Source organism: Callithrix jacchus, chromosome 3 (genome assembly GCF_049354715.1).
Source record: "Callithrix jacchus isolate 240 chromosome 3, calJac240_pri, whole genome shotgun sequence".
Lineage (NCBI taxonomy): Eukaryota > Metazoa > Chordata > Mammalia > Primates > Cebidae > Callithrix > Callithrix jacchus.
Window position 1 is genome coordinate 108,619,624 of NC_133504.1, and position 25,752 is coordinate 108,645,375.

Genomic DNA, 25,752 nt, shown 5'->3' on the forward strand with positions numbered 1-25,752 from the left:
TAATGATTGCCATTCTGACTGGTGTGAGATGGTATCTCAATGTGCTTCTATTTGCATTTCTCTAATGGGCAGTGATGATGAGCTTTTCTCATATGCTTGTTGGCTGCAGAAATGTCTCCTTTTAAGAAGTGACTGTTCATATCTTTTGCCCACTTTTTGATGGGGTTTTTGTTTTCCTGTAAATTTGCTTAAGTTCTTTGTAGATTCTGCATATTAGCCCTTTGTCAGATGGGTAGACAGCAAAAATTGTCTCCCATTCTGTAGGTTGCCTGTTCACTCTGATGATAGTTTCTTTTGCTGTACAGAAGCTCTTTAGTTTAATTAGATCCCATTTGTCTATTTTGGCTTTTCTGCCATTGCTTTTGGTGTTTTAGTCATGAAGTCTTTGCCCATGCCTATGTCCTGAATGGTATTGCCTCGGTTTTATTCTAGGGTTTTTATGGTTTTAGGTCCTACATTTAAATCTTTCATCCATCTTGAGTTAATTTTTGTATGAGGTGTAAAGAAGGGATCCAGTTTCTGCTTTCTGCATATGGCTAGCCAGTTTTCCCAACACCATTTATTAACTAGGGAATCCTTTCCCCATTGCTTGTTTTTGTCAGGTTTGTCAAAGATTAGTTGGTTGTAGATGTGTGGCATTCTTTCTGAGGCCTCTGTTCTGTTCCGTTAGTCTATATATCTGTTTTGATACCAGTACCATGCTGTTTTAATTACTGTAGTCTTGTAGAAGAGTTTGAAGTCAGGTAGTATGATGCCTCCAGCTTTCCCTCCCCCTCCCCTTAGAATTGTGTTGGCTATTGGGCTCTTTTTTGGTTCCATATGAAATTCAAGGTGTTTTTTTTTTAATTCTATGAAGAAAGTCAATGATAATTTGATTGGGAGAGCATTGAACCTATAGATTACTTTGGGCAGTGTGGCCATTTTCATGATGTTGATTCTTCCTAACCATGAGCATAGAATGTTTTTCCATTTGTTTGTGTCATCTCTTATTTCCTTGAGCAGTGGTTTACAGTTCTCCTTGAAGAGGTCCTTCACATCCCTTGTAAGTTGTATTCCTAGGTATTTAATTCTCTGTGTAGAAATTGTGAATGGAGCTGGGCATGGTGGCTCACGCCTGTAATCCAAGCACTTTGGAGGCCAAGGCAGGTGGATCACCTGAGGTCAGGAGTTCAAGACCAGCCTGACCAACACGGTAAAACCCCATCTTTAAAAAAAAAAAAAAAAAGAAATTGTGAATGGGAGTTCACTCATGATTTGGCTCTCTGTTTATCTGTTATTGGTGTATAGGAATGCTTGTGGGTTTTGCACATTGATTTTGTATCCTGAAACTTTGCTGAAATTGCTCATCAGCTTAAGGAGATTTTGAGCTGAGAAGATGGGGTCTTTTAAATATATGATCCTGTCACCTGAAAGTAAAGGCAATTTGATTTCCTCTTTACCTAGTTGAATACCCCTTGTTTCTTTCTCTTGCCTGATTGCCCTGGCTGGAACTTCCAATACTATGTTGAATAGGAGTGGTAAGAGAGGGCATCCTTATCTCACCACTGCCAGTTTTCAAAGGGAATGCTTCCAATTTTTGCTCATTCAATATGATATTGGCTGTGTGTTTGTCATAAATAGCTCTTATTATTTTGAGATACATTCCACTAATACCTAGTTCATTTAAAATTTTAAGCATGAAGGATTGTTGAATTTTTTCAAAGGCCTTTGCATCTATTGAGATAATCATGTAGTTTTTGTCTTTGGTACTGTTTATGTGATGAATTCTGTTTATTTTTATTTATTTATTTATTTTTTGAGACAGAGTTTCGGTCTTGTTACCCAGGCTGGAGTGCAATGGCGCAATCTTGGCTCACTGCAACCTCCACCTCCTGAGTTCAGGCAATTCTCCTCCCTCAGCCTCCTGAGTAGCTGGGACTACAGGCACGTGCCACCATGCCTAGTTAATTTTTTTGTATTTTTAGTAGAGACGGGGTTTCACCATGTTGACAAAGATGGTCTCTATCTCTTGACCTCATGATCCACCTGCCTCGGCCTCCGAAAGTGCTGGGATTACAGGTGTGAGCCACCGCACCCAGCCCAAATTATGTTTATTGATTTGCATATGTTGAACCAGTCTTGCATCCCAAGGATGAAGCTGAATTGATCATGATGGAGAAGCTTCTTGATGTGCTGTTGGATTCAGTTTGCCAGTATTTTATTGAGGATTTTCACATTGATGTTCATCAGGGATATTGGCCTGAAATTTTCTTTTTTAGTTGTGTCTCTTCCGGGTTTTGGTATCAGTATAATGTTGGTCTCATAAAATGAGTTAGGGACGATTCCCTCTTTTTCTGAAATCGTTGTTTGGAATAGTTTCAGATGGAATGGTACTGGCTTCTCTTTGTACCACTGGTAGAATTCAGCTGTGAACCTGTCTGGTCCTGGACTTCTTTTGGTTGGTAGGCTATTAATTGCTGCCTCAATTTCAGACCTTGTTATTGGTGTATTCAGGGATTCACATTCTTCCTGGTTTAGTCTTGGGAGGGTGTAAGTGTTCAGCAATTTATCCATTTCTTCTAGGTTTTCTGTTTTATTTGCACGGAGTTGTTTGTAGTAATCTCTGATGGTAGTTTGTATTCTATGGGATCAGTGGTGATATCGCCTTTATCATTTTTTATTGCATCTATTTGTTTCTTCTCTCTTTTTTCTTTATTAGTCTGGCTAATGGTCTATTTTATTGATCTTTTCAAAAACACAGCTTCTGGATTCATTGATTTTTTTTTTTAAGGTTTTTTTTCTGTCACTATCTCCTTCAATTCTGCTCTGATCTTAATGGTTTCTTGTCTTCTGCTGGCTTTTGAAATTGTTTATTCTTGCTTCTCTAGTTCTTTTAATTGAGACATTAGGATGGAAATTTTAGGTCTTTCCTGCTTTCTCTGTTGGGCATGTTGTGCTATACATTTCACTATACACACTGCTTTAAATGTGTCCCAGAGATTCTGGTACATTGTGTCTTTGTTCTCATTGGTTTCAAAGAACATCTTTATTTCTGCCTACATTTCATTATTTATCCAGTAGTCATTTAGGAGCAGGTTGTTCAGTTCCCATGTAGTTGTGTGGTTTTGAGTGAGTTTCTTAATTCTGAATTCCAAATTGATTGCACTGTGGTCCAAGAGACTGTTTGTTATAATTTCTGTTCTTTTGCATTTGCTGAGGAGTGTTTTACTTAGAATTGTGGCCAATTTTGGAATAGGTGCAATGTGGTGCTGAGAAGAATGTATATAATCTGTTGATTTGGGGTGGATAGTTCTGTAGATGTCTATTATGTCTGCTTAGTCCAGAGCTGACTTCAAGTCCTGGATATCCCTGTTAATTTTCTATTTTGTTTTTCTGTCTAATATTGACAGTGAGGTGTTAAAGTCTTACACTATTACTGCATGGGAGTCTAAGTCTCTTTGTAGGTCTCTAAATACTTTCTATTTGAATCTGAGTACTCCAGCATTTGGTGCATATATATTTAGGATAGTTAGCTCTTCTTGTTGCATTGATCCCTTTACCATTATGTAATTCCCTTCTATGTCCCTTTTGATCTCTGATGGTTTAAAGTCTGTTTTATTAGAGACTAAGTTTGCAGCCCTTGCTCTTTTTAGGTTTCCATTTGCTTGGAAAATCTTCCTCCATCCCTTTATTGTGAGCTTCCTTGTGTCTTTGCATGTGAGATGGGTCTCCTGAATACAGCACACTGATGGGTCTTGACTCCATCCAATTTGCCAGTTCTTGTCTTTTAATTGGAGCAAATAGCCCATTTACATTTAAGGTTAATGTTATATGTGAATTTGATCCTGCCATTGTGGTTCGTTGTTTTGCCTGTTAGTTGATGCGGTTTCTTCATAGTGTCAATGGTCTTTACAATTTGGTACGTGTTTGCAGTGGCTGGTACTATTTGTTCCTTTCCATGTTTAGTGCTTCCTTCATGAGCTCTTGTAGAGCATTCCTGGTGGTGACAAAATCTTTCAACATTTGCTGTCCATAAAGGATTTTATTTCTCCTTCACTTTTATGAAGCTTAGTTTGGCTGGTTATGAAATTCTGGGTTGAAAATTCTTTTCTTTAAGAATGTTTACTATTGGCCCCTACTCTCTTCTGGCTTGTAGGATTTCTGCTGAGAGATCCACTGTTACTCTAATGGGCTTCCCTTTGTGGGTAACGTGACTTTTCTTTCTGGCTGCCGTTAGCTTTTTTCCCTTCATTTCAACCTTGGTGAATCTGAGCATTATGTGTCTTGGGGTTGCTCTTTTCAAGGAGTATCTTTGTGGTGTTCTCTGTATTTCCTGAATTTGAGTGTTGTCCTGCCTTGCTAGGTTGAGAAAGCTCTCCTGTATAATATCCTGAAGAGTGTTTTCCAGCTTGCTTTTGTTCTCCCTGTCACTTTCAGGTACATGGATCAAATGTAGATTTGGTCTTTTTACATAATCCCGTATTTCTTAAAGGCCTTGTTCATTTCTTTTCACTCTTTTTTTCTCTAATCTCACTTTATTTCACTGAATTGATCTTCAGTCTCTGATATTCTTTCTTCCATTTGATCAGTTTAGCTATTGAAACTTGTATATGCTTCACGAAGTTTTTGTGTTGTGTTTTTCAGCTCCATCAGGTCTTTTATGCCCTTCTCTAATCTGGTTATTCTAGTTAGCATTTCATCTAACTTTTTTTCAAGGTTCTTAGCTTCCTTGCATTGGGTTAGAACATGTTCCTTTAGCTCAGAGAAGTTTGTTATTACCTACCTTCTGAAGCCTCCTTCTGTCAATTCATCAAACTCATTCTCCATCCAGTTTCGTTCCCTTGCTGGCGAGGAGCTGTGATCCCTTAAAGGAGAAGAGGCATTCTAGCTTTTGGAGTTTTTAGCCTTTTTATGCTGGTTTCTTGCCATCTTCATGGATTTGTCTTCCTTTGGTTTTTGAGATCGGTGACCTTTCAGTGGGGTCTCTCTGAGTGGAAGTCCTTTTTGTTGTTGTTGAAGCTATTTGTCTTTGTTTGTTAGTTTTCCTTTCAACAGTCAGGCCTCTCTGCTACAGGTCTGCTGGAGTTTGCTGGAGGTCCACTCCAGACTGTGTTTGCCTTGGAATCACCAGTGGAAACTGCAGAACAGCAAAGATTGCTGCCTTTTCCTTGCTCTGGTAGCTTCATCCCAGAGGGGCACCCACCAGATGCCAGCCAGAGCTCTCCTGTATGAGATGTCTGTCAGTGCCTTCTGGGAGGTGTCTCCCAGTCAGGATACACGGGGTTCAGGGAGTCATTTGACGAGGCAATCTGTCTTAACAGAGCTCAAAGGCTGTGTTGTGAAATCCTCTGCTCTCTTTAGACCTGCCAGACAGGGACGTTTAGATCTGCAGAAGCTGAACCCACTACTGCACCTTTTTCCAGGTGTTCTGTCCCAGGAAGGTGGGGGCTTTATTTATAAGTCCCTGATGGGCTGCTGACTTTTTTCAGAGATGCTCTGTGCACTGAGGATATCTAGTGAGACAGTGCCTACAGCTGCTAAGCTGTGTTGGGCTCTGCCCAGCTCAGATTTCCCTGCAGCTTTTCATACACTCTGGGGTTGAAACCACATAGTCGAGCCTCAGTAATGGCAGATGCCCCTCCCCACACCAAGCTTGAATGACCCAGGTGGAGCTCAGACTGCTGTGCTGGCTGTGAGAATTTTAAGCCAGTGGATCTTAGCTTGCTGGGCTCTGTGGGGTGTGACCTGACGAGCCAGAACACTTGGCTCCCTGGCTTCAGCCCGCTTCCAAGGGAGTAAACTGTTCTTTCTTGCTGGTGTTCCAGGTGCCACTGGGGTGGGAAAAAAAAACTGCTGTGGATAGCTCAGTTTCTGCCCAAACAGCCGCCCAGTTTTCTGCTGGAAACCCAGGGCCCTGGTGGTTGTATAGGTACCAGAGGGAATCCCCTGGTCTGCGGGTTGTGAAGACCGTGGGAAAAGCACAGTATCTGGGCCAGAGTGCAGGAAATAGTCCTTGATGGCTTCCCTTGATTAGGAGGGGGAGTTCCCTGGCCCCTTGCGCTTCCCTGGTGAGGCAATCCCCCGACCCTGCTTGCTTCACCCTCCTTTGGCTGCACCCACTGTCCAACCAGTCCCAATGAGCTGAACTAGGGACCTCAGCTGGAAATGTAGAAGTCACTTGCCTTCTGCTTGGATCTCACTGGAAACTGCACACCAGTGCTGTTCCTATTCAGCCATCTTGCCAGCAATCCTCCCCTCCTCCAGCCCCAAGATGGTGTTTCAGTCTTGTCACCCAGGCTGGAGTGCAGTGGAGTGATCTTGGCTCACTGCAACCTCCGCCTCCCAGGTTCAAGTAATTCTCTTGCTTCAGCCTCCCAAGTAGCTGGGATTACATGCACCCGCCACCACACTTGTCTAATTTTTGTATTTTTGGTGGAGATGGGGTTTCACCGTGTTGGCCAGGCTGGTCTGGAACACCTGACCTCAGGTGATCTGCCTGCCTCGGCCTCCCAAAGTGCTGGGGTTACAGGTGTGAGCCACCACACCTGGCCAGGAACCCACTTTTTAATTACAATTATAGGCATAGTCATTATAGAGTTCTTCCTCCTAAGTGCTGTAAGAAAAATGATTTACCCTTGAAAGCCATTTCTTTTATTATTTTTCCCAAATTAGAGAAGAAAGGAGAAAATGTGTTTCCAAAAGTGTTAGTTGCCAGATTAAGGATGTTACCTAAAGCCACATTGTTTTACAGCAGTGATGTAACTATTTGCATGTAGTATGCTAGAGAATAGAATAAGTGAGAAGGCCAGACAGGACAAGCAAAAAGGTACCAGAAATATTTTACCCCATGAAAGACCATTGTGAAATTTTAGCTAAAAGTAGTGAGGTTGTATCAGCAGATGACACTAACCACCTCCATTTGCCATCCCCTCATATCAGCAGTGCCTCCTGTAGCTCCCCCATCTGTAAGGGAGGGAGACCCGTCTGTAGCTCCCCCAGGCCCTTATATCAGCAGTGCCTCCTGGCCTGGACTCTTCTCACTTCTCTGTAGCACCTGGCCTCCCATGGTGACCTCCAGGCAATCATTTTGGAAGATTACTCTTTCTTCAGAGTACCCGTGTGGTCCTCAGGAAACACATCTTTGCCCCATTCTTGAAATGGAGGTCAGTCACAAGGCAGAGCCCTCTGCCTTCTCATGTCGCTGCCCAGGGCACCCATAGCCACCCTGTCTGCAATAGACTCTTTTCAGGAGTTTTAGACTCTTGAAACTCCTCAAGTGTTTATCTGATGCCCCCTCACTTGGCTTGGGAAAGTTAGGGGATGCATTATATTTCTCTAACAGCTCTCTCCCTTTGAAGACATCCTTACTCTCTAATTTTTAACTTCAAATTTTAATGTTGAATTTTCTGCTTGAATTTTTTTTGTCACTGGTTGATGGCCCAAGCCTCCAGACCTGGGTTTGGTCTCACCTTAACGAGTTCTATATAGTTCATCTAGCATCTTTGCTTAGAATGGGTGGGCCCATCACAACCTTTATTTTTATCTTTGAGACCTCAACCCCAAATTGTATTAATTTGCTAGGTCTACCCTAAAAAATACCACAGACTGGATGTTACAAGCCTAAACAAGAGTAATTTATTTCTCACAGCCCTGGAGGCTGCAAGTCCAAGATCGAGGCGCCAGAGGTTTCTCCCAAGGCCTCTGTCTTTGGTGTGCAGATGGCGGCCTTCTCACTGTGTCTGCGCGTGGCCTTTCCTCTGTGTGCACTCTCCTGATGTCTCTCCCTATTCTTATTAGGACACTAGTTCTATCGGATTAGGAACCCCTGTTATAATCTCATTTAACCTTACCTACCTCTTTAAAGGCCCCAAATACAATCATACTCTGAGGTATGGAGGTTAGAGCTTCAACGTATGAATTTTGGAGGGAACATGATTCAGTCCTTAACAATGATGCAACAGGAAAAATCCCAGAAGTTTTACCCATTTTAAACCTATTATTTTTTGTAATCTTAGCTACTTCACTTTTGAAGAAAAAAAAGATTTTATTTTTTGAAAAGGCATGAAATTACTGAATTACTAAATATTATATTCTATTGAAAATAGTGATAAAATATGAAAGCAGATTTGCAGAACAGTTTGTTCTGGTCATTAACTGTGCTTTGAGGCTTTGTATGTCAGTAAGTGACATATGTTTGAGGCTTGTTCATTGAAAACTGTATGAATTTCTTCACAATATGTGTGAAGGTAACCATTCCTCCTATTGGGAGACATTGAATCCTTTTTACAAGGAATATTTTGTCTGTAGGGATGAAAAGTTTTGAGATAAAGTTTGGAAAATTATAAAATCATGTCTACAGGAGCTAGTTGAAGATAAATATTTTATGCTTAGTGCAAAAATATTTACTGGTCTAAATACTAAATATCTTTAGTATTCTTAATATTATTCTATAGTATTCTGTCTTATTAAGTATTCTTAGTAGTCAAAAATCCTATAAATTTCAAAGGTTTTATCACATTTCCAGAACGTTTTTATTTGATAGTAGAATGTACTGTTTTATTATGTTTATTACTATTTATAGAAATATTTTTGTTATTTAGGTCTTCGTGAGTTGTATTTGTTATGACATGGTTCCTCAGTGGTCAAAAAGTTGATAGGTGTCATAAAAGCAAGCAGTATCATTCTAAAAGCAAGAATCATCATATAGTCAGCCTTTACATTATGTGAGATTATGCACAGATAACAAATTTTGAATGGGCAGAGAGGTTAAATTTTTGCTATATTAGTATTATTCTTCCATTCCCTTAAAATCTTTTGTTAGATTTGAGACATTCAGTAAAAAAAAGTGCTACAATTAAGTATCAATGACAGAAATATGTTCTGAAAAATATGTTATTAGGTGATTTCATTGTGTGAACATCATAGAGTGTACTTACACAAGCCTCAGTTGTATAGCCTACTACACACCGAGGCCATATATCATAGCCTATTGCTTCTAGGCTACAAGCCTATACAGCATGTTACTGTACTAAAAACTACAGGCAGTTGTAACACAGTGGAAAACACTTGTGTATCTAAACATATCTAAAAATAGAAAAGGTGTAGTAGGCCTGGCCTGTGGCTCATGTCTGTAACCCAGCACTTTTGGAAGCTGAGGCTGGCACATTGCTTGAGCCCAGGAGTTTGAGACTAGCCTGGGCAACATGGCAAAACCTCATCTCTCCAAAAATATTTAATAACTAGCCAGGCATGGTGGCATGAACCTGTAGTCCCAGCTACTGAGGAGGCTGAGGTGGGAGGATCACTTGAGCCTGGAACGTGGAGGCTGCATTGAGCCATAATTGTGCCATTGTGCTACAGCCTGAGTGACAGAGTGGAATTCTGTCCCAAAATAAGTAAAAACAAAAAGGAAAACAGAAAAGGTACAGTAAAAATATAGTATAAAAATTTTTTTTAATGGCATACCTACCTGTATAGGCCATTTACCATGAATGGAGCTTGCAGGACTGGAAGTTGCTCTGCGTGAGGCAGTGAGTTAAGGCCTAGGAGATTACTACACCACGGTAGTCTTTGTAAATCCTGTGCACTTAAGCTAAACTAAATTTATTTTAAAAATTGTTCTTTCTTCCGTAATAAACTGACCTTAGCTTACTCTTTTTCACTTTATAGATTTTTGACTTTTAAAAACCTTTGATTCTTTTAAAATAATACTTAGCTTAGAAACAAACACCTTGCATAGCTCTGCAAAAAGTTGTTTTCTTTGTATAATTTTAATATTTTTCTATTTTTAAATTTTGCATTTTTCTTTTTTTACTTTGTAAATTTTTTTAAACTAAGACACAAGCACAGATGTGAGTCTAGGCCTACAGAGTCCGAATCATCAATATTACCATCTTCCACCTCCATATCTTGTTCCAATGTAAAGTCTTCAGGGACAGTAACACTCATGGAACTGCCATCTTCTATGATAGCAATGCCTTCTTAGGGAATACCTCCTGTAGCACCTGCCTGAGTCTGTGTTACAGTTAACATATACGTGTGTGTGTGTGTGTGTGTGTGTGTATGTATATCTGAGTCTGTGTTACAGTTAACTTTATGTATATAAAATTCACATACGTAAACAGTAAGTATACTCTAAAATGCACTTTATATATATAGAATAAGTACACTCTAAAATAACAAGAAAATGTATAGTACAGTAAGCTTTCACTTAATGTTGTTGATAGTTTCTTGGAAACTGCAAGCTTAAGTGAAATGATATATCGGGAAGCAAGTTTTACCATAGGCAGATTGATACAAACAAAAGTTAAGTTCTGATGGCCTGTTTCTGGTCACAAAAACATCACTAAACTTCTAATCGAAGACCCAGAACACTTCTGATATTAAACATTGAAATAAATGTGAGGTACACATATATCTAAGAAATGTTATTTAAAAATAAGAATTATTTTCTCAGTTTTTGGTAAATTAGTGAGTGATGGCTATCATAGTGGTGGTGAGTTAAATCAAGGAATAGGTGTTTGCGAAGTAAAAATTGTCAGCAGCACCTCTTTCCACTGCTTAGTTCAAAATCAATGACAAATATGGCAGGCTCACTGAGTGTGTTCCTACTGCATTGTTTATTGTCATGCATTTGTAGGATTATTGTCTACTTTATGAATTTTTTATTTTGCAATCATATGTATTCATTTATTCAGTCATTCATTTTCTAACCTGCGTTTTTCATTTTAGCATCATGAGTGGCTGGAGCCTATCCCAGCAACTCAGGCACAAGCAGGGAATTGACCCTGGACGGGCACTGCTGCACCACAGGGTGTACTCAACCCCATGCCCACACTCACTCAGACTGGGAACATTTAAATATGCTGATTAACCAATCATGCCCATCTTTGGGGTGTGGGAGGAAACCTGAGTACCCAGAGAAAAACTCATGCAGACCTGGGGAGAAGGCAAAACTCCACACAGACAGTGGCTCTGGCTGGGAATTTTTTGATTTTTTTTTCTCATCAGCCTTAGAACGAAATGACCGTGAATGAAATGACATTGTACCTGCTGTATAGTAACTACATAAACCAGTAACATAGTCGTTTATTATCATTATCAAGTATTATGTACTAAACGTAATTGTGTATACCATACTTTTATAGAACTGGAAGCCAGTAGGTTTGTTTACACCAGCATCTACACAAACACATAAGTAATATGTTGCAGTAGGATGTTATGATGGCTATGATGTCACTGGGCAATAGGAATTTTTCAGCTCCATTATATTCTTATAGGACCATAGTCATATATGCAGTCCCTCAGTGACCAAACCATCATTATTCAGTGCATGACTAAAACTGAGCAACTACTAGTATGTAAGCTGCATAGTAGAGGGAATAATGTATGCATTAGGTGTCCAACGATATAGCCTCTAAAAAATTAACTTCCTTCTTTCATATTTTAGATGAAAGATAGAAAGGATTACTGTGTTTCTTGATGGTTTATCCTGTCTGAGTTACTCTTACAGTTAGTACAGGGTGGCTGCAACTGGGCACCCTGAAGCTGGGGGTGGAAAAGCTCTTTACAGATAGTTGAATGGGTTTTGCTTTTAATGCCCATGAAAAGCAGATGTTATGCTTGCTAGTTATGGTATTCTCATCTCCCCACCCTTTCTGCCATACATTAATATATAACAAAGTAGTTTTGACATAATTTCCTCAGGGATGACTACCCTGATTCTATAAATCCATCCTCATAATAACAGATTAAATAATTGTTCTTGATATTCTGTTACAACTCAATGCTAGATTTCTTTTTTTTTTTTTTAATGTTGTTGTAGGCCTTTGAAATATATCCTGTGTAAGGAGCAAGTGATTTCGTAGTTAAATTTGCTTAAAATTTTTCAGATCAAAGTACTCTCTCCCATGATTTATAGGATGGAGTTCTGGAGTCCTAAGTATTTTTTCAGACATTTAGGCTAAACCAAACTGCCAGTGAGGACAGCCTGGATACCTGTAAACATCCCTGACACTTAACATCTTGTAGATAAACAATGGCCCTCAATGGGAGAAAACTGTTTAAATTCATTCATTTCTATAACAAATTATCCACTTTGGATGTGTCTGGTTTCTGAAGCTCTTAGATCAGATGGGTTTCAGTTAACAAATCAGTATACTTGCATGCCATATTTTTATCAAATAATTCTATCTTGAGAAACTTTTGCTTCTTTCAGAGGCCTGACAACCCCTCTTAGAGGTTTAGGTGAGACATACTCTAAGGGGCCTTCAGGAATCATTCTTTCTGATTGCCATGTTAGGCTTCTCTCTGACTGCAGCAATTCATCTTTCTTAATTGAGGTTTCTACTGTGATTATCTCAGCTTGGCATATTCTATGCCTTTGGATCTTTTATCCTCATACTGGTAGGGCAGTAGTATATGTACCTTTTATTTTTGTAATCTCATGTGTGTTTTGGAAATTGGTATGAATTGTAAGCCATAAAAGGATTGCAGAATAGGATTCATTTAATTTAAGATTAACTAGAAATATTTTTAATTGACTTCTGATGGAAAATTCTTCTCTAATATAAATATGAGTAGTTCTAGATCATAATTGAGTATTTTTGTTGTTATTTGATGACTTAGAATTAGATCAGTCCATCAGTATTTTTTAGTAACTTCTAAATAGATACTGGATAATACAAAGAAATAAAAAATTAAACATCTTAATTTCAAGAAGTGTGTGATTCAATTGAGGAAGTAGAAGATATGCTGTATATATTCTACAATAGTGCTTTAAATGAACAATAAAAACATCTAGTGAGTGGTAACTAACAAGGAGTGAAGAAAACCAGCCTGGATTATGGTGGTCAGAAAACATTTTGTGGGAAAAATAAGATTGTAGACATAAGATTGATTGGATGGAGAAGAAAATCTTTTAAGTAAGCAAAAACAATGTAAGACAGAATTATCTGACAGAGCTATCTGTAGCTAGATGAGATTAGCAAAAGATATGATTAAAAAAGTAAGTTGAGGTTAGGTGTTATAGGGTCTTGAATATTAGTGTTAAGAAATTAATGTTTATCTATAAATAATGTTTAAGAAAGATCTCACATATAGAAGCAGTGTGTTAGGCAGTGCTGTGTAAGATGGTTAGATGGGAAGATGCTGAATGCAGGGAGAACATCTAAAAGACTAATAGAAATCTAGGTCATGGTCCTACAGCCATCTGTATCAGATAAATAGTTAGCAATTGAAATTTTTTAAATTGTTGTAAATATATACATAACATTTACCATTTTAATCATTTTCAAGTACAAGTCAGTGGCATCCAGTACACTCTCAGTGTTGTGCAACCATCACGACTCTCCATTGCCAGAATTTTCTTTCTCATCATTCCAAATAGAAACTCATCCTGAGATTTTAAAGAAAGGTTACCAGAGACAGACAGAAAACATTAGCAGGACATCATAGCTGGTAACTATTAAGATAATTAAGATGGCCAGGCATGGTGGTGCACACCTGTAATCCCATCATTTTGGGAGGCCAAGATGGGCAGATCACTTGAGGTCAGGAGTTTGAGGCCAGCCTGGCTAACATGGGGAAACCCCATCTCTATTAAAAATATAAAAATTAGCTGGGCATGGGGGTGGGTACCTGTAATCTCAGCTACTCGAGTGGTTGAGGCAGGAGAGTATCTTAAACCCGGGAGGCAGAGGTTGCAGTGAGCTGAGATTGTACCACTGCATGCCAGCCTGGGCCACAGAGTGAGACTCCATCTCAAAAAAAAAAAAAAAAACGAGGGTAAGAAAAGAGTCAAATTTTGAGTTTTTGAGTTGAGATGACTTGAGAAAGTGTGTTAGGAAGGGGTAGTCTGGTGGCCCGACCTGATGTTCATACCTTTGATGAGGTCCGCAGAGCCACATGAGGGCAGAGAGCCAGTTTATCAGACAATTGTGAATGCATACTAATAATCGGGAAGAAAGTTGTGAGGTGAGGTTGTAGTAGCACCAGGGAGAGCTCCCTGCAAATTTTGTGCTTAGATAAGGCCAGAGGCAACTATTATTCCTTTGTCTTCAGTTATTCAAGTCTTCTTTTCTATCTGTACCCAGTGTAGTACCTTTACATTTTAAAATGCTTCAGCTCCTCACACTTGATCTTTTGTCCTGAAAGGAAGAGACAGTCTTCAACTTTCTAGAAACTTTCCTATATTCAGGTGAATTTGGGACTTAGCCCAAAGGCTTTGCTGTCTGTTATAGTTGGTAGTGTCAGCCTTAAATAATGAGATTCAGAAATTAGGATTAAGTTTAGAGTTTATTCAGTACAAAGCTTGAGGATAGCCATTCAGGAACACAGACTCCAAAGGAATGGGGACAGAGCTTCAAAGCAGAGAAGTTAAGCTTACTTATATAGACAGAGACAGTAGTTTAGCAGGGTTACAAAATTTTTCATACAAGGTTAGGATATACTATATAGAGCACCCCTGACATAACTATTGCCTTCTTAGAAAAAGACTCCATTTTATATTTTACAGCACACACTGCCAACAAGGATACAATGTTTTGCTTAATAAACAAATTAAAAATAAAAATTGAGTCCAACCAGACATAGACACAAAGCAGCAGCAGTTTGTACCAGTTATCACCAGAGGACTCTGCCTATAAAAGATTGGGTTTCAGCAGCTCAAAATGGCTGTCTTAACTGACATCATCTTGTAGGCACTCATGATTAAGAGCTTGGCATCTGTTGCCAAAGGTTCTACCACCTCAAAGACTCTTCCCTGCAAAACCAACAGACCACTTGACCCAGACTAGGACTCCTTTGGTCTTCTTTACTCTCCCCGGACTGGTTTGTCAACCCTTTCTCCTATCTGTTCTTCCTCTTGATGTTAAATGTTACTTTGTTGTGGAATGTTTAACATATACTATTTATATATCGCTAAAGTATGATTTGTAATATTGACTGAGTTGTGGAATGGCTTGAGCCTGTGTCCCCACAACTCTGACTACCGAGTGAACAGGAAATACTAAGGAAAATTGCCTTCTTGCGAATTGCATATAGCTCATGGCTTTTGTGATTCAAATAGCATGAATAAAAGCCTGGCATTGTGGAAAGACACAGACACGTGTGGACCCGGTTATCTCTAACCTTGCATTGCTCATAACAAATACATATAGCAATGAGATTGATTGTAGCTTGCTACAGCTGAAGGAAGACTGTCTTAACATTCTGTAAGGAGAGGTAATAGTGTTGAGAGGAGTCTTATCTCTTGTACCTTTGGGTCTTTCCTAATCATTTACAGTACAGGCATATGGAGGGAAGTTAATCTGTAATCAGAGAAGCAGAAATTGCAACTGCATGCTACGTGACTCAGGCCACATATTCTCATTCCTCTTAAGACTCAAGTAATTTAAAGTTCCAACAGGTTTAAGTTTGAATTATTTAATTTCATAGTAGGATCTGTTGATTCCTTGGTGGAGACTTTATTAAATATCTGTCTCAGAGATCTAGTTTGTTTGTTAAAGGGGACAAGAAAGGGGAGAGATCCCGATGTGATATCTTGACAACTGATCCTTTAATAAACGTAATGGAAGTTAACAAAGGAAGATTATTTGGGGGCCATGACAGTAAGTTCATTTTAAATGGATGAGTAAAATGAAGGTTAATGCTTATGAGAGGGATTAGGACTGAAGATTTTCATTTCATAGTCATCTTTGTAGACTCCACAGTGTTTATATATATAATTCTGAGTGTCAGTTATGTTTGGACAATATTGTAGATATAAATAGATAAAAATAAGCTAATTTTATATTTCTTTAATCACAATTTAAGTGCCTGTTTTGGGTCAAGATTTTGCCCAGGTGCATTACTTGTGTTTTTTATCTCCATTACAGCTATTCCTACAAATATTTCACAGATAAAGAAAGTGAAGTTCAGCTTAGTGAGGGTAAGTTACTTGCCAAAGAGCAAGCAGAAGATTGTACAGAGTTAGGATCTGCCTGACTCCAAAACCCAGCCTTTTAATTTTATACTGCATGTATTAATCAGCTAGGGCCACCATTATAGAATAATGCAGACTGGGTGGCTAAAACAGCAGGAATTATTTTTTCACAGTTCTGGTGGCTGGAAGTCCAAGATCAAGGTGCTGGCAGAAGTAGTTTCTGGTGAGGGCTTTTCTTTCCCTGCAGATGTGGTCACTGTTGCTGTGTCCTCACATGGCCTTTTGTCTGTGCTGGAGCACTCCTGATACCTCTTTCTCATAAGAACACCAGACCTATTTGATTAGGAACTGACCCTTGTGGCCTCACTTAACCTTCATTACCTCCTTAAAGGTGCTGTCTTCCACTGTCGTCACATTGGGGGTTAGGGCTTCAATCTGTACATTTTGGACAAAATTCAGTCCATAACACTGTGCTTTTTAAAAGTTCTTGAATTGATAAATGTTTGAGTGAAAAATAGTAAAAAATGCCTTCAATGGGATGTTAATTAGATCTTCTTTGGGACATACACTATTATTACAGCATTGATTTGTTTCTGTTTTGGAAGTCCTTTCTCTGTGGGCTTCTCCAGGTGGCTGCTTGAATGTGATATTAACGTGATAGCTGGCGTCTCCCAGAGTGAGCAGTTCAAGAGAGATGGAAGCTGTCCTTTTAGACCTAGTAGTCAGATAGAAGCACTCTGCCCTGTTTGTTAAGAGCAAGTCATTAATCTGGTCTGTATTCAAGGGGAGGGAAATTAGGCTCCATCTTTTTAAGGGAAATGTGTCAAACTTTTTGGGCATTTTAAAATCACCTTACTTAGTTTCCCTGTTAAACGGAGATAATGATAGGGACAGGAGGCAGGAGAGCGGGGTCCCTGGTGAGTGCTCCACCCTCAACCCTGGACCCATGGCCCTAAATGAGAACAGGCATTCCTATTTTTGTGCCTGAATGTTGCTTTTTGTTTGGCCCCACCCACTTATCCTGTGACCATGTAAACTCCAGACCTCTGCTGGCAGAGGGACAAGTGGCTAAATGTTGAGAAGAGAAGAAGCAACTGAGTGTCTGAGACTATGGATAGATGCGGCTTAACTTCAGACAGCACGGCTTAGGAGAGGAGCCCAGCTGGAGACAGCGGGGCCTTGGGGAAAGAGTACCTTCTTCCCACACCATCTTTTTTCTAGCTGTCCTTCTGTTGAAAGGGCAAAGTTTTCATGACGAAGACACCAAAATCAACCCACAACAAAAGCAAAAATGGACAAGTGGAATCTAATTAAACTTGAGAGCTTTGGCACAGCAAAAGAAACTATCAGTAAACAGCCTACAGAATAGGAGAAAATATTTGCAAATTATGCATCTGACAAAGGTTTAATATTCAGCATCTATAAGGAACCTAAATAAATTTGCAAGAGAAAAACAACAAAAGGACACGAACAGACACTTAAAGAAGCATGTGAAACAAGCTCAACATCACTATCATTAGAGAAATACAAATCAGAACTACAATGAGATGTCATCTTACACAAGTCAGAATGGCTATTACTAAGAAGTCAAAAATTAACAGATGCTGGTGAGGTTGTGGAAAAAATGGAATTCTTATACACTACTGTTAGGAGTGTAAATTTGTTCAACCATTGTGGAAAGCAGGACAGCAATTCCTCAAAGACCTAAAGACAGAACTACCATTCAACCCAGCAAATCCCATTACTGGGTATGTACTCAGAGGAATAGAAATCATTTTCCCATAAAGAAACATGCATGTGAATTTTCATTGTAGCACTATTCATAACAGCAAAGACATGGAATCAACCTAAATGCCATCAGTGACAGATTGGATAAAGAAAATATGATACATATACACCATGGAATATTATACAGCCATAGAAAAGAATGAGATTGTCTTTCATGGGAACATGAATGGAGCTAGAGGCTATTATCCTTAGCAAACTAACACAGAATCAGAAAACTAGATACTGCATGTTCTCACTTATAAGTAGGAACTAAATTATAAAAACTCGTGAACACAAAGAAGTAAATAACAGACACTGGGTCTATTTGAGGATGGCGAGTGAGAGGAGGGAGAGAAACAGAAAATAAAACTGTTGGGTACTGGGCTTAATATCTAGGTGATTAAATAATCCGTACAAAAAAAAACTGACATGAGTTTACCTGTGTAACAGACCTTCACATGCACCCCTAAACCTAAAATAAAAGTTAAGAATTTTCTAGAAAGCTTAGAAAACTTCCAGAGATCAACTCACATTGAAGGCCAGTCATTATCTTTAGACATGGAACTTGGGCATCCATATTTTTAATGTAATCTCCCTTCCCGATACTTCTGTCCCAATTGACCCTCAGATTTCCCTCCTGCCCTTGCTTTCTTGGTCATAAAAAGGCAAGTCATTTTAGTGTGAGTCTCTTCATTTTTTTTCTGTTTTTAAGCTTAAAATTGGTCTCTTTACCCTTTCTGTATTCTAACTTTCCTTTCTTTTCAAATATTCCAAAAGAGTTAGAGAAGAATAAGTGTACTTACCTGCCTAATGATTAGAAAGAAGGAAAAGGGAAAAAAGAAATGAATTCAACTTGGAGTTAAAAGGAAGATTTCGAAATCCTTGTCCAAATTAATGGAAACCGTGCTTGAACTTTCTGATTGTTGGCTAAGTTGATAAATAATACAAAATGGGTTGGATGCGGTGGCTCATGCCTGTAATCCCAGCACTTTGAAAGACTGAGGTGGGTGGATCACTTAATGCCAGGAGTTTGAGACCAGCCTGGCCAACATGCCAAAACCCAGTCTCTACTAAAAATACAAAAATTACGAGGTCTGCTGGTGCATGCCTGTAATCCAGCTACTCAGAAGGCTGAGGCACTAGAGTTGTTTGAATCCAGGAGGTAGAGATTGCAGTGAGCTGAGATCGTGCCTCTACTCCAGCCTGGGCAACAAAGTGAGACTCCATTTCACAAAACAGAGAAGAAAAGGAAACAAGCAGACCCTGGCCAGGTGTGGTAGTTTGTGTCTGTAATTGCAGTACTTTGGGAAGTCAAAGTAGGAGGATTACTTGAGGCCAGTTGTTTAGACCAGCCTGTGTCTACAAAAACAAAACAAAACAAAACAGGAAATCCCTACCATGCCCTTTGGCAGCCCTCAGTTCCTTCTCGAAGTAATAGGTTTTAATTGGTTTAGCTGTTGCTTTGGTATTTGCTTCTATTTAATAACATAGTGTTAAATCTTGATTGCTCACTTTCAGATATTATCTCATCACTTCTGCTTATAAAACAGATGGAATTCACTCTGTTGCTTCTCCACTTACTCCAAACAATTTCTTCAAATATTGATATATGACAAATTTAGTTGAATTCATAATTAATATGTGACTTACTAATAATTATGTAAGAGGTTATATGTGTGTGAGATATTTTCTGATGTTAATATTTGTCTGTTTTTTCACTTACATAATTTTTTTTCCTTTTTTCTTTTTTCTTCATTCTGTCACCCAGGCTGGAGTGCGGAGGTGTGGGATCTCCGCTCACTGCAACCTCCACCTTCTGTGTTCAAGTGACTCTGCTGCCTCAGCTTCCCAAGTATCTGGGATTACAGGCATATGCCAATGTGCCCAGCCCATTTTTGTATTTTTAGTAGAGACAGGGTTTCACCATGTTGGCCAAGCTGGTCTTGAACTCCTGACCTCAAATGATCTGCCCACCTCGGCCTCCGGAAGTGCTGGGATTATAGGCATGAGCTACCATGCCCAGCCCACTTACATAATTTTCTGTAAACTTAACGTAGTTTTTTTTTTCTAAACTGCTCCAGTAGCTCCACTGTTAACTTAAAAAAATTAAATAATTTATCCATTCTTTATTTCTGTGGAGATTCCTCTTGGGACCCTTTTTATTTTCTGTTCCCTCCTGGATTGGTTGTAGATGTCATCTTGAGTTTTCCTTCACCAGTGTTTTTTCCTGGACCTACTATTTCGTGGAGGCTTGTGTTAAACAATCCATGAGTTCCATCAAATTGGAAAGTATTTTCTTTTGGTCTTGAAAATTTTCTTGTATTAGCTTTCCTACATTCGTTTCTTTAAAATGTCTCATCACTGTCTTTTCATTCTGTTTTCTGTGAAATTTCCTTGTTTATCTTCCAGCCAAACCTATTTTGTTTAAATTTTAGCTTTTCTATTTTTAATATCCAAAATCTTCTTGCTTTTGCAAAATACCATACACTTGCTTTAGAGCATTCTTGTCTTATTTTTCTGAGGATACTAACAATGATTTGTTGTTACTGTTGTACTTGTTTAAATTTTCTTCTTTTCTCTCTATTATCTGTTTGTGGGTTTTCTTTTTGTCTTTACTCAAACATAAAGTGATTCCTAGCTGTTTGATTTGAGGATAACATTTCATAAATGGGATCAGGGGCTTGTCTCTTGACATACTTCACTTTGGAGGGATGAGATAGAAAAATGAGAAATGTAGCTGTGTCATTTGGGGAGGCCCAGATGTCAGTATGTAAACATCTTTTTCCTTGTCGGCAACTGAGTTCTTCAAGAGCAGGGCTTGTGGGAGGTGGGAAGTAGTGTGCTTGCTTCCCATCAGTAAGGAAATAATGGCCTCTTATTTCTTAGCAGACTTTTCACTAATCTCACATTTTCAAATGTGTTTCTCATGCTAGTCTTTAACTACCTTAGGTATCCAAGAATCCTCTGATATTACACGGAGACTAAGCCTCAGCACTTTTGCCTGAGCCCGTGTCTGCCTGGATCCAGGCAGTGTTGGAGGACTCCCTGAGCCTGGCAGGCTTGTAAACAGTCTGTTTCCATTCACTTACATCCACTTCCAAATGTCTTTAAAATCTCATACTCTTCTGTCTTCTCTGCTGTTCTTTTTTTGCCGTTGGGTGCTTACATTATTTTAAGCATTATTTTACTGTCATTTAAGTGGAGTCTTGGGAAGAAGACTAGATAAACACATATAATCAATCTGTCTCTTTAAATGGAAATTCTCTTTTTTTTTTAACCCCCCCCCAAGTAAAATCAAAGCTCATACTTGATTTTAAATGAGACAGAATTTTATAACAGCAGCTTTGCAAACATGTGAGAGTTAAGTGCCTGTGAATTTTATCAAATGCTTATGAGCTTTTGTTAATTTAGACAGTAACTATTTTTTTTCTCTAATAATAGGGCCATTTTAATCAGTACATTGGCTAATTGTAAATAAAGCTAATTTAATAAACTAATTTGTACCTAAGCCTTAAGTGTTTTCTCTTTCTTCATTGTATGAGAAACTCCGTAGATATTTTGGAATCAAGCCTGTCTTTTATACACACTATCATACCATCTGTATTGTTTTGAGATTAGCTGAGTGGTTTTGACTTGCAAATTTTAAAGTAGCATGTGAATAAATGTTGGCCAAATACCAGTTATGAAGTGTCATTTCTTTGATAGTATGAACTCCATAACAAGCATATGACATATTTCCTTCCCTAGGTTAATTTCTTCTTACTAAGAAGCTGCTTTTCTTTTGAAATTACTCAACTTACACAAATACCTGTTTCTGTGAGAAACAGAATCATTATATTAAATTACAAAATTTAACCCTTTCCATTTTCAGTGGGTATCTTTTAAGTTTTCTATAAGCAATGCCACACATATAAACTATTCTTTTCTTCTAGGTCAAGACTTAAACCCAGAGGAAAATTAAAGAGTTGATATCTACATATTTGCCCAAGGTACCACTCAATCAGCAGCACAAAGTCTCCACTGTAATAAATTGGAAATGTCGTGGCAGGAAACCCAGGTTTCCACATATGACTTAATACATTTTGGCAGTATTCCAACTGGACTGCTCTCATCCAGATCCATGTGACAGGAAAAACCTTATTTGTGTCTATAACCACCCATGACCTCCAAGATTTTAGGTCCTGATAACCAGATGATCTTTTCTTTTCTGGGTACACGTATGCATCTTTATTTTCCTTATATGGCCTTTGACTCTGTGAGATAGTCTACATCAATGTTTCTCAACCTTCTTTTCATTATTGCCTTTCCTAAGAAGGCTTTGTAGACATAGTATTAGACATACTATTGTGAGATAGTATTAACTAGTGGGTGAGGTTATGCAATCTTGGAAAGAGAAGCCGTGACTGAGCAAATTATCCCATGTAAGAACTACTCATCTTGAAACGTGAGTGTGTACATGCACATGTAAATTTGTTAAATTCTTTCATCTACTGTCATGTTTTAGGCTATTCTCTTTATCCCTGAGGGCTTATTCTTTTTAAAAAAATATATTGTCATTTTAGGCTGGGCACAGTGGCTCATTTCTGTTTTCAGCACTTTGGGAGGCCGAGGCAGGCGGATCATGAGGTCAGGAGATGGAGACCATCCTGGCCATGGTGAAACCCAGTCTCTACTAAAATACAAAAAACTAGCCGAGTGTGGTGGTGTGCACCTGTAGTCCCAGCTACTCAGGAAGCTGAGGCAGGGGAATCATTTGAATCCGGGAGACAGAGGTTGCAGTGAGCCGAGATTGTGCCATTGCACTCCAGCCTGGTGAAAGAGCAAAACTCCTCTTTCACCAGGCTGGAGTCTCAAAAAAAAAAAATTGTTATTTTAGTGGGATAGTAGGAAGAAAAGTAGGTACACTCATCTTTAACTGAAATGATCTGTCATCTTTATCTGAAAGGTCTCCTCTGACTTCCTTTTCCCATGCTTGATTTTTTACCCACCCTTGATTTTAAAGTCAACAGAATTTCTTTGTAACAATTTTACTGGTATATAAATTAAGCACCATAAATAGACCTTCTTAAAGTGTACAATACAGTGGTTTTTAATATATTCGCAAAGTACAACCAACACCATTATCTTAACTTTCCAACATTTTTATGACCCCAGAAAGAAACCCCGTGCCCATTAGCAGTCACTCCCCATTCCTCCCTCCTGCAACCACCCACATCCTTAGGCAAAGACCAGTCTACTGTCTCTCTATAAACATTTGCTTCTCATGGACATTTCATAAATGGAATCACACAATATGTGGTCCTTTGTGACTGGCTTCTGTGATCTAGCATAACGTTTTAAGCTTCATCTGTGGTGTCACATATGTCAGTACTTTATTCCTATGGCTGGTTAATATTCTGTTGTATGAAAATACCACATTTTACTTATCCATTCATATGTTGATGGAAATTTGGTTATTTCAATTTTCTTGCTGTTATTAACATTTATGTACAAGTTTTTGTGTGGATATACGCTTTTTATTTCTCTTGAGTATCTACCTATAATTGCTATGTTATATTGTAACTTTATTTTGAGTAATTATTTTCTAACTAACATAGTTTTTAGAAACATTATGGGCTTGAAGAGGAAAAATGGGAGACCCAGCACCTCCAAGGCCAAGAAGAGGCCAATTGAGGATATTACAGAATTAATTGTAAACTGGGTGAAATCCTCAGTAAATTCTTTGGTTTTTTAGTGAGTCTTTTATGTTGGAAGAAGAGAAGACATAGTCAGCAAGTGAGTTATTTAAAAAGTATACAACTTGTATTAATAGAAAATCAATCTACATAAAAAATATTAAAAATTTGGTTAAAGAATATCAATTGAAGGGATGCCAAATGATTAGCTTACTAGCTACCTATGCTCTGCCCTAATTCTGTCAAGCTGTTTTGAACACCTGCTTTACTGAACCCATAGAAATAATCAACCTTTTACAATGAGTCCATAAACAATTTGAGGCCTTACGGAAGAAAGGAAGGGTAAGAGGACATACAAATAGGCTTAAGTAACTCTGGACTTGGTTTGGCTCATATGACACCAAATCCACTTAAAGGCCACTTACAGCTGAGCATTTAACAAGGAGTGCCTAGAAAAAAACCAACTGGCATTAATATGATTTCGACTGAAACTATATAGTTCCTGTACTTGGCCCATTTAATGTAGTGCTAGATTTATGGAGAAAGCCAAGTTTTATTAGCTGAAATGTTGCCAATATTGTTTCAGATTAGCATTTTACATTGTTGGAGACTCTCTGTCCTATGTGCTGTGTTTCTGATAAATTAGTTCTTCAGCTGCTAAATGCTTGTGTCTAACATTTAGTGTAGATATGAGGTTCCAGCTTTATAATTTAGTTAGACTGTTTTACATTTTTATGTATACCACCTGTCCCCACTGACAAGCATTCAACACCCAATAAATACTTCACAAAATGAATATGCTGAGATACTATTTAGGCATTATCAGGAGTTCGTTTTGGTTATGCGACTAAAGTCTAAAACATCACCCAATTCTTTGTTCTTCCTGCAGGCCTTTGCTCTTCCTTGAACATTCATGTTCTTTCTGGGAACAGGAGGATCACTATACATATTGACTAATTTGGTAATAAATATACCTCTGCATTTTACAGAATCTAATCAGAGTGATAAGATTTGTAGATTCATTAATAACCTCCAAGAATAGATGGTAATTTATTAAATTTTATTAGTCACTTTATCAGCCTGCCCTTTGAGAAATTTGTGTGAGGCCTTTGAGAGCCATATCATGGTCACGAGGTTGTGAGATACTTGTAAGAAACATAACCCCTCCTTTTGCATAGGAAAATGAAATTATGTTGCCTACGTAAGCTTCTCTTCACTCTAAAGAAGTAATTTCAGTCTTGGGGAATGAAATGCAGAGGTAAAACCCAGTCTGATTCTGTACAGCTGGCATTTCATGATTACTTTTCTCATTCTTCTGTAAATACATATTTGGAAAGAAATATAATTCATGTTTTATTTATTTTTATGTAGTTTATATTTTAATGTCCATACAGCCTTACAGCCTTCTATTAAAATTTTGTTTCACCACAAGCCCCGAGAACCTACAAAGCTGTAGTTTCTCACAAATTAATTAAGATTCCAACCTCTCCACTGCACAACAGATTTGCTTATTGATTGGTTGATTCAGGAAATGTTTCTTAAATATTTACATACATGAGACATGGTGTTAGCTGTATAATGATAACACTCATAGCTAACTTTGTAAAAGTAGGCTGATCAAACTGTGTGTTATGAGTTCCCAATTGCTTGGATGTAATTTGTATCTCAGCTATTTGTTAGCTGGGTGAATGTGGACAGGTGAATCGATCTATTTCAGTCTAGTCATCTCCAAATGGGGAACTACTAGATTCATATTGCTACCATAACACATTACCACAAACTTAGTGGCTTAATACAATGCAAATTTATTGTCTCACTGTACTGCAGATGAGAAGCCTGTGGGCTCAACTGTTTTCTCTACTCCAAGTCTCACAAGGCCAAATTCAAGGTGACAGTCTAGGCTCCTGTATGACTGTTCTGGGAGAGAATCTACTGTCAGACTCATTCAGATTGTTGGCAGAATTCAGTTCCATGCAGTTGTAAGGCTGAAGTCTGTGTTTCTTTGCTGGTTTCTCAGTTTCTAGAGGCTGCCCATGTTCTCAACTTTATGACCTCTGTTAATCTGCAAAGTCAGCAACAGCTCATTATACTATTAATATCTAATAGATTAGCAAATTTTCATAAAACCTTTTATGAGGTTTAATGAGGTGGGAATGGGGAGCTACTTTGATAAATCTGGCATCATGAGACTAAATATTTTGGTTGTTTTAATGGTTGATCTTCTCAAGGCTCTGAGATATATCATGATAGAAATTAGTCTTTTGCCAGTTATTTTATTTTATTCTTTCTTTGAGACTAAGATTATGAGTATAGTATAACTTCATGGTCATTGAAAAGTCTAGGCATGTGACAAACACTAGGATACATGTGAAGATTAGAGCTGGGTGTCATCCTGTGACATATCCTGTG

At 38.4% G+C, this 25,752-nt stretch overlaps 1 protein-coding gene across 26 annotated transcripts in view; it reads left to right on the forward strand.

Annotated features, from left to right (window-relative positions):
- The window catches only part of FAM13A (family with sequence similarity 13 member A), a 425,230-nt gene that overhangs the window by 102,377 nt on the left and 297,101 nt on the right, over positions 1 to 25,752 (forward strand). For 2 of the 26 annotated variants that reach the window (XM_078366851.1, XM_078366852.1), the window contains exon 4: positions 21,601 to 21,657. The exons of the other annotated variants lie outside the window; for them this stretch is intronic. The gene's annotated coding sequence lies outside the window, so the exon portion shown is untranslated. The remainder of the gene's footprint in view (positions 1 to 21,600; positions 21,658 to 25,752) is intronic. 26 annotated transcript variants of the gene reach the window in all.